A 10,630-nucleotide genomic window follows, 5' to 3' on the forward strand; every position below is an offset into this window, starting at 1 on the left:
CGTAATTGTGTCCTTGTGCACATATTAGGTCCTCGATTCTCAAGGTTTGGCAGAGACTATGTTCCGAGGGTCGCGTATCATTACCGCAAAAACAAAAACAAAATTGTACTCCGTACTTTGGGGCCACGGTTGCGTTACAAAAGTGCAGGTCACCCCCCCCCCCACTATTGGAATTACGGCCGAATACGTCGTTAATAGTGGAAGTACTCAACTGACGAATCATTGCATTCAAATTTTCTAGGTTTCAGATTCTTGTGTACTAATCTATGACTGTCACTTTGTTTCACCATAAATCGGTTTAGGATATTTTCAAATCCTTTGTGTATTTACAACTGGTTCCGTATATCTGTTTAATAAGTAAAACATACAGAGTATGCTAGGCTAGATTAGGGTTAGGTCAGGTTAGATTATTCTGGTTTAAGTATAATAGTTTAAACAGTATTTCCCATCCCTGAAGTTTTTAATTATTGAAGTTGTAGTGTATTCATCTCTCATATTATCTCGTTTTTAACGTGATTCTGGCACAATTGGCTTGAAATTATAGACTGTAGCATTTCTATAAAAAAAACGTGTAAGCTTGAGACAAATTGTGTTACAAGTCGTGTTAGTTAATTATATAGATCACGATTAAAATAATTTAAAATATTGAAGACTTTACTAAAAATATTTTGATATAAAACTACCTGACTGCACTTGTTTTATAAATTATTACCACAGAAAGCTAAAACCCATAATAAGTAGAACTATCATTTTGGTATCATTGCTGTTGATAACATTTTCGGCCGTAATCCCAATAATATCTCGCAAAAAAATCGGTCATCTTGTTAGAGTGAAACTCTCTTAATAATTGCTCTTGCCTACACGAATATTTAGTCAAAGAGTAGGACATTCAGTGACGTTTGTTCATTTCATTCTATATCCGTTACAGTAGTTAATACCAAGCAGATAAATAGATGATTGTATGAAATGGATTTCAACGGACGAAGTCTTGGATTTAAAGCTCCATTACTAAAAGTAGAAAGTGCTAGTCCGCATTCCAATCGAGCGCTTTCAATCTAATGAAAGTGTTAGTGAGTTCTGTACATCGATTTAACAAAATACTAGAAAATAAAGAGTCCACCTGTTATAAAGAGCAGTATCGTGTTTGTGTGATGGATACAAAGTCTCAAACGTATCGTATCGGAAAAAAGAAAACAAGTTAACTGGAAGAATAAAGATTTTAGTGAAAGTAAGCGAAGGAAACGAGTGGAAATAATTATGATAACGCCTCTTTAGTTTAGTGTTTCGCATTCATGAATTTTGCGATCCGGTGAACTTCGGATTATCAAATAACTTTACCTACTAAAATATCGTAAGTGCTTACATTAGACCTGTGTGTGCGTGTGAGTTTCAAACACTGTATCGTGTAGGGGGTACGACGGGGATGTGTGAATGTCATATATTATCCACAAGTTATCCTCTAAGTTCGAAGTCCATACACGATTCAATAGCAATAGTCCCCCGAGGGGATCGGCGGGGAGTTACGAACTTAGAACGAAAAAGTACAGGGTTCAATTCCCCGCGATAGACAGAGTACAGATATCTATGCACTAAGAAAACAACAACAAAATCAAGAAGGTAGTTTTACTGATGCTGAAAAAACTCTTGCCAAGCTCTAAGCTCTTCACCGATAAGTATGTAGTTTTTAAATAAACACGTGAAGATTTTTATACAAGAAAGTCATAAACACTGTGTTTTTTAGGGTTATTTTTTCTTTGGGTGTCATAAAACATTTATTCTTGTTGGGTTAGTGTATTTTTGTATATATACATATATTGAATTACTGTGTTATACGGATTATTTATGTTATATTCTATTCTAAATGGTGCACTGATTTCCATCTCGTCTTCTTTTCGATAATCTTACATTTATGTTCTTTTTCCCCATCTACATCATAAAGTCTTATGAAAGAACACAGTGTGCCTTTAAAACCTTACAGACAAGAACATATATAATTATACTCTTTAAACAGTATTACTTATCTCGTGGACAGCAAGTACGAGCTACTGAGGCCGTAATTCGAAGTTGCATTGAAATGAAATTGTTGTCAGGATCTGAGCGATGGTGGAATAAGTGTCGTGAGAAACTACTTGTGCCCAAGTTGTTGTTTTTTATCTTTAATTATTCATGTTTCAAATGGAAAACATTACCGTCGTAACAACGTGTTTTCAGTAATCTTAGTATATCGAGTCCATTTCCTTAATGGAGCATCTCAAATCTAGTCCCATGCATAACTGATTGTTTTCATGTAGATGCTTACACTGTAATCTTAGCAACTCGTTTCTTAAACGAATTACATTTTGTAACACAGCAGGCTAACACTGAATGTCAACGTCTATACGCGCATGCTGTAATTGCGTGGAGTAGAATTGAATATTTCAACGGCTATTTAGGCCTAACAGAATTGATTTTTTAAATGATACATTACCCAGCAATGTGTAGAGTGTAACTAGTTTTTGAATCCCATACATAATGCATAAATCAAAAAGTGCAACACGGCGGTTGTATATCACAGACTTGACACAAGTAAATGGACAGGTCGTGAAGTGGAAGGAGAGTCTGGGCAATCAACCGGACGTGAACCCCACTGAGCACGTGTGGGCTATTCTCAACCCGATCCCTGTGAAAATGACCCAGTAAACCCACTTCCTGGGATTAGCAAGTGTGGCTAGGATTCCTGATCCCGATCACACAAAGGACTACACCAATAACAATTAACGTCACACATGTTTTGTTGATGCCATGTGTTGTTCCAGAATAAACCGGTTTTTTTTCACCTTTTTTTCATATTTGGGTGTCTATTTATTTATGTCAGATCAGTACATTTTTTGAGGATGGCGCCCTCTTGACTGTGCGTCAGTTTTTCTATTGATTTATATCAGGTCAGTACATTCTTTGAGGATGGCACCCTCTTGACTGTACGCCAGCTTGCCTGTTTATTTACGTCAGGTCAGTACATTTTTTGAGGATGGCACCCTCTTGACTGTACGCCAGCTTGTCTCTTTATTTACGTCAGGTCAGTACATTTTTTGAGAATGGCACCCTCTTGACTGTACGCCAGCTTGTCTGTTTATTTACGTCAGGTCAGTACATTTTTTGAGGATGGCACCCTCTTGACTGTACGCCAGCTTGTCTGTTTATTTACGTCAGGTCAGTACATTTTTTGAGAATGGCACCCTCTTGACTGTACGCCAGCTTGTCTGTTTATTTACGTCAAGTCAGTACATTTTTTGAGAATGGCACCCTCTTGACTGAGTTTCAGTTATTGCAATAAAGAAAACATAACAAATATATATTATAGTGAACAAACAACAAACGATAATTTCTAACACATTCTGTAAGAACCGTTAGCGTTTGTTGTTGCAACGTAATGTAATCATGTGGAAGTGTTATCCAAACTACCTAATAAGATCTTTGTTGTTTAAGCTTAAAAATAATAAATAGCTCAAACCTTTTAAGCGTATTTTTGATAACCTGACACATCGACACAAGCTTAAGTGGTGTGTTGAAGTTTTTTAATCAACCCTGCTGGTACACATCTCCTTCACAGGATAATATATAACTCTTATAATAACTCTTATTATCAGTTGAGTTGGACGTGGCTAGTGATGTCCAAGGCTCGAGCATGTCATATACCAACCACTCTACACGCTCGCTTTGCTTTAGCTGCGGGTGCGTTATAAAAGTGACAAATAATCACGCTAGGTGACGTTTATTGATTACCCTCTCTCTTGTCATCAATTCTAAACTAAGGGTGTTTATGTCTAGGTTTTGGGGTCTCTGAGTAAGTTATATTAAACCAATTCTGGAGCCTCACCACGTAGTTACAGTCCATGTCACCACGTCCGGCCATGCATAGTTTCCGTTGCAAATGTTCCGCATTTATTTGCAATAAATCTCAGTTTTTACTGTACTTTACAGCAATGACAGATACAGTTCAAGCCCGATTACCTTGTCGAGCATGCTTCCTGTAATGTTTGGTAGCCAGTAGAATTTTAAACATGAACAAAGTTAGTCCTACTCCTACCTTCATCACTCATACAAATAAACAATGTTAAGCCTTCTCCTACCTTCATCACTCATACAAATAAAAACAATGTTAGGCCTTCTCCTACCTCCATCACTCATACAAATAAAAAATGTTAGGCCTTCTCCTACCTTCATCACTCATAGAAATTACCAATGTAAAGCCTTCTCCTACCTTCATCACTCATAGAAATTACCAATGTTAAGCCTTCTCCTACCTTCATCACTCATAGAAATAAAAAATGTTAGGCCTTCTCCTACCTCCATCGCTCATACAAATAAACAATGTTGGCCTTCTCCTACCTCCATCACTCATACAAATAAGAAATGTTAGGCCTTCTCCTACCTTCATCACTCATAGAAATTACCAATGTTAAGCCTTCTCCTATCTTCATCACTCATAGAAATAAAAAATGTTAGGCCTTCTCCTACCTTCATCACTCATAGAAATAAAAAATGTTAGGCCTTCTCCTACCTTCATCATGCACAGAAATAAACAATGCTAGGGCTTCTGTAGAATTTCAAATTCAATTCCATGTTAGGTACAGTTTTCTAAATAGTCTCCACCCCCCGCCAATGAGAAAGCCTAAAGCTAGTGATAACCTATAGCCATATTCATGAATGGAACTAATCTTTCTACTTGTCCCTTTCGGCTAGAAACCGGTGATTTACAGCTTAAAAAACGCATATATGACCTCGGTAGATTCGTATATATTTTTCTTTGCTAACATATATCACATTGTCAGATAACGTAATGTGCCAGGGGCGGTTCTTAGACGTCTCTCTGTCCTAGCAACAACAGGGCTAGTGGTACCTTTTGGATCCATCATGTCTATTTCCCTTTCCCTGATCAGGATCCGTTCATTAAAGCTCCAGAGATATTCTATATCAATAACTGTCTCGAAACCAGGCGGCAAAGAACGTATATCTCTACATGACAGCTTTAAACACATTAATTTATTTCGAGGAGCTATTAATTAGTTATATGTCAGAATTTTTGACTTAAAATCAATCTATAATATTTTTGACAAGTATTTGAGCGCCAGGAATCTCGAGCTATTCAATTTTCTTTTTCTTTTTTCTTTTTTATATCGAAGAAAGAGTACATACTTGATCGATACTTTTAAAACAAACTAAAATAATTCAGATGATAAGAGCATTCTCTTGAACGGCTCTTTAAAACTTTAAAAACAACTTTCAACTTATGAATAATGGGTTATTATCTTTTTGACACGGTTGTTTTATTGGATATTCGTCTCTGGTTTGTTTATGATTAGTTGATTTAACATTAAGTTTCACTACAGGCTAGATTTTGTTTTCATATTTTAGGAATACATCAAGCCACAACACAAAAGATGCTTTTATGTAGTACTACTGAAGGTCGGCATTAGTATGTATATATACAATCATCAAATCGATAAATACATATTACGTAAACCAAGTCCCCCCCCGTGGAACAGTGATAAGTCTACGGTTTGTTTGTTTGTTTGCTTGAAGTTAAGCACAAAGCTACACAATGAGCTATCTGTGCTCTGCCCACCACGGGAATCGTAACCCGGTTTCTAGCGTTTAAATCCGCAGATATACCGCTGTGCCACTGGAGGGCGTAAGTCTACGGACTTAGAACGCTGATATCCGGTGTTCGATTCCCACGCGAAAGAAACATCAGATAGCCCAATGTGGGTTTGCTCTGAAACAAACAAACAAACATAAACCGAACTGACAAAATCTACATCTAGCAATTCCCCATTATGCTTGTTTATTAGGGTCGAATCTTCACACTGAGTTGTCTAGCAATTCCCCATTATGCTTGTTTATTAAGGGAGAAACTGCACACTGAGTTGTCTAGCAATTCCCCATTATGCTTGTTTATTAAGGGTAAAACTGCACACTGAGTTGTCTAGCAATTCCCCATTATGCTTGTTTATTAAGAGCGAAACTGCACACTGAGTTGTCTACCAATTCCCCATTATGCTTGTTTATTAAGGACGAAGCTGCACACTGAGTTGTCTACCAATTCCCCATTATTCTTGTTTACTAAGGACGAAGCTGTACACTGGGTTGTCTAGCAATTCCCCATTATGCTTGTTTATTAAAGTCGAAGCTGCACACTGAGTTGTCTACCAATTCCCCATTATGCTTGTTTATTAAGGACGAAGCTGTACACTTGGTTGTCTAGCAATTCCCCATTATGCTTGTTTATTAAGAGCGAAACTGCACACTGGGTTGTCTGTCCTGTGCCCACCCCAGGGACTTATTACTGAATTTTAGCCTGATAAACCTCCAGTGTTACCGCTATGCTACCGGGAAAGGGGGTCAGCTCCCCTTTGTTGAAAGTTCTTCATCGTAGGAAACAACTAAAGTTAAATCGTACGGTCTGTTTTGAACCCATGTCACGTGTGTTCTGTTATAAAGACGAAATGCCAACAGAGTTTGAATGTAACAAACATTAAACGTTGTCTCTAGTATTTAAAGCGATATTATATTCATTAACAAAACCATTGTAAAACTAGCCAGTGTGACGTGTGTTTTACCTAGTGTTATTTCAAACAGTTATATAGCAGATGTTCATTGTTTTATTGGACAATTACACGCTTATAGAGTTGATGATTATATCCCTTTTATTGTTGTCATATGGAATAGATAATTATATTTCCTTATATTGTTATCATATGGAATAGATCATTATATACCTTATATTGTTACTATATGCAAGAGATAACTATATTCCTTATATTGTTATCATATGGAATAGATCATTATATTCCTTATATTGTTACTATATGCAAGAGATAACTATATTCCTTATATTGTTATCATATGGAATATATCATTATATTCCTTATATTGTTACTATATGCAAGATATAACTATATTCCTTATATTGTTATCATATGGAATAGATCATTATATACCTTATATTGTTATCATATGGAATAGATAATTATATTCCTTATATTGTTATCATATGGAATATATCATTATATTCCTTATATTGTTACTATATGCAAGAGATAACTATATTTCTTATATTGTTACCATATGGAATACATCATTATATTCCTTATATTCTTATCATATGGAATATGTGATTATATTTCTTATATTGTTACCATATGGATTTGATTATTATATTCCTTATATTGTTATCATATGGAATCGGTGATTACTATATATTAACGGGTCCTATTCCTTGTATTATAGTCATATTCTTTATGTTTTTATCATTTTGAAATATTAATTACTTTATGTTAATTTTTGTAATATTCATTTTATTGTTATCATATCAAATCATTAGTTACATTATATTTTTTATTGTTGTTAGAGCTTATATCCCCAGAATTCGGGGCTCGACCTCCTCAGTGGATACAGTGCAGATAACCCATATTTAACATGTCCTTAAAAAAGCAAAAACAGACAGACAAACAGATTAGCTATGAACATGTATAAGTACAATTAATCCTCAAAAGGGAAGGCAGGTCATGTGAGGTTTGTAAATTAACTCGGAGAGACGAGTTCCTACAACCACTTATAATTGAACGATAATTAGTTGTGTCGAGCAGAATAATGACCATGGTTTAAAGAACACCTTTCACATCAGAATGAAAAAAAATGATGCAAACATATTAAATATTTGTATCTACCTTATAGAAAGATCTGAATTTTGTAAAATAAAAAATGTAGTAAAAATAACATTTCGCTGAGCTGCACAACTGGAGTATTTACTCTCTTTTTTGTTGTTTGTAACATCATAAAGAAAATTTTGAATTTCTGAAAAAAAAGCATTTTTTTCCCATGGAACGAAAGTTTTCCTATAATTGAAAATGGAAATCTTAAAATTACACCCATTTATTGAAACCTTTTGAAAAATCTCGTACTCGTTTCAGCTGGCGATGAGAGACAATGAATATGAGAGAAGAAAAAAAAATTACGTCACTCCAGCGATTTATCTGTGTCACCTAAAGAAACCTTCGAAACGTTTTTTTCTTTGCTATATTACCCTCTTGATTTCGCCTTATTGTCTAAGTTTATGTGAGAAAAGTTCAACGTACTAGAAACAAAAGCGATGATCAGCCACGTATAAAATGATAACGAAAAATTATGTGAATGTTCGGGCGCCGAAGAAACAGTAGGTATAGTTAACAACTAGAAGAATGGTACTGGAAACAGTGGGGATAGGTTAACAACTAGAAGAATGGTACTGGAAACAGTGGGGATGGTTAACAACTAGAAGAATGGTACTGGAAACAATAGGTATAGTTAACAACTAGAAGAATGGTACTGGAAACAGCGGGGATGGTTAACAACTAGAAGAATGGTACTGGAAACAGCGGGGATGGTTAACAACTAGAAGAATAATACTGGAAACAGTGGGGATGGTTAACAACTAGAAGAATGGTACTGGAAACAAAGGTGTAGTTAACAACTAGAAGAATGGTACTGGAAACAGTAGGTATAGTTAACAACTAGAAGAATGGTACTGGAAACAATAGGTGTAGTTAACAACTAGAAGAATGGTACTGGAAACAGTAGGTATAGTTAACAACTAGAAGAATGGTACTGGAAACAGTGGGGATGGTTAACAACTAGAAGAATGGTACTGGAAACAGTGGGTATAGTTAACAACTAGAAAAATGGTACTTGAAATAGTAGGGATGGTTAACATTGGCAAAACGACACTGGAAACAGTGGGGATGGTTAACAACTAGAAGAATGGTACTGGAAACAGTAGGTATAGTTAACAACTAGAAGAATGGTACTGGAAACAGTGGGGATGGTTAACAACTAGAAGAATGATACTTGAAATAGTAGGGATGGTTAACAACTAGAAGAATGGTACTGGAAACAGTGGGGATGGTTAACAACTAGAAGAATGATACTTGAAATAGTAGGGATGGTTAACAACTAGAAGAATGGTACTGGAAACAGTGGGGATGGTTAACAACTAGAAGAATGGTACTGGAAACAATGGGGATGGTTAACAACTAGAAGAATGGTACTGGAAACAGTGGGGATGGTTAACAACTAGAAGAATGATACTTGAAATAGTAGGGATGGTTAACAATTAGAAGAATGGTACTGGAAACAGTGGGAATGGTTAACAACTAGAAGAATGATACTTGAAATAGTAGGGATGGTTAACAGTAGCAGAACGACACTGGAAACAGCTTATCATCACTGGATAAAATAGTATGTTACGCCACCAACAGAATGACAAGTTTTTGTTTTATGATATTGTATACTCCTAGTTAGACCAGTATCGATATGTATTAAAGGTTAATTTTTGATTCTCATCTTTAACCTGGAATTATTGATAACCCATATAACACGTTAAATAGGTAACACTAACGGAAGCCCCCAGTATGTCTGCGGACTTACAACGCTAGAAACTGAGTTTCGATACCCGTGGTGGGCAGAGCACAGGTAGCCCATTGTGTAGCTTTGTGCTTAACTTCAAATAAACCAAACCACTAATGGAAACAGTATTATCTGGCATCTTGTTTTGGTGTTGTAATTCAGTTTTACGTTTGTTTTTGTTTGTTTCTAGTTAAACACAAAGCTTCACGGTGTGCTATCTGTGCTGTGCCCACCACGGGTATTGAAACCTACTATAAACCTTCAGATTTGCCGCAGTGCCACTAGGGAGCGTTTTACTAGGTAAAACGGTCTTCATTTTTATTTTGCTCAAGACATAAAAAAAAATTGATTATTTTTTTGCAATATTAGAGAACAAAGTCTCAACTAATGTTTTCTATTATCTTGTAGTACACGTGTACGAACAGTACTCACGAACCAATATATATCATGAACTGTTTATAGTACACCTACACGAACAGTACTCACGAACCAATAAATGTCATGAACTGTTTATAGTACACGTGCACGAACAGTACTCACGAACCAATATATGTCATGAACTGTTTATAGTACACCTACACGAACAGTACTCACGAACCAATATATATCATGAACTGTTTATAGTACACGTGCACGATCAGTACTTACGAACCAATAAAGGTCATGAACTGTTTATAGTACACGTGCACGAACAGTACTCACCAACCAATAAATGTCATGAACTGTTTATGGATTTATTAACTTCACTAAGAAATGGTAACATTAAAAAATTTAAACCAATACAAAGCATGCAATAATAATCGATCAGAAATATATGTTATCGATTAAATCAGTCAGTGTTCGATCTGCAGGAACAGTAACGTTTAGATGCACACGTAAGGTTTAAAAGCAGAGAAACAGCATAATTAATATTCATTGTTATATTCATATGAAGAGCAAAAAAAACTGCATTTGATTTGTTAACATAGAAATAACTACAAGAATAATTCAGTGCTAATTCCGTGATTTCCATTACAGAAAGTCAGTCATCTGTAGAATATGGTTAGAAATCCTAATTCCGTGATTTCCCTTACAGAAAGTCAGTCATCTGTAGAATATGGTTAGAAATGCTGATTCTGTGATTTCCATTACAGAAAGTCAGTCATCTGTAGAATATGGTTAGAAATGCTGATTCTGTGATTTCCATTACAGAAAGTCAGTCATCTGT

The sequence above is a fragment of the Limulus polyphemus genome, unplaced genomic scaffold (assembly GCF_000517525.1).
Source record: "Limulus polyphemus unplaced genomic scaffold, Limulus_polyphemus-2.1.2 Scaffold3128, whole genome shotgun sequence".
NCBI classification, from domain to species: Eukaryota; Metazoa; Arthropoda; class Merostomata; order Xiphosura; family Limulidae; genus Limulus; species Limulus polyphemus.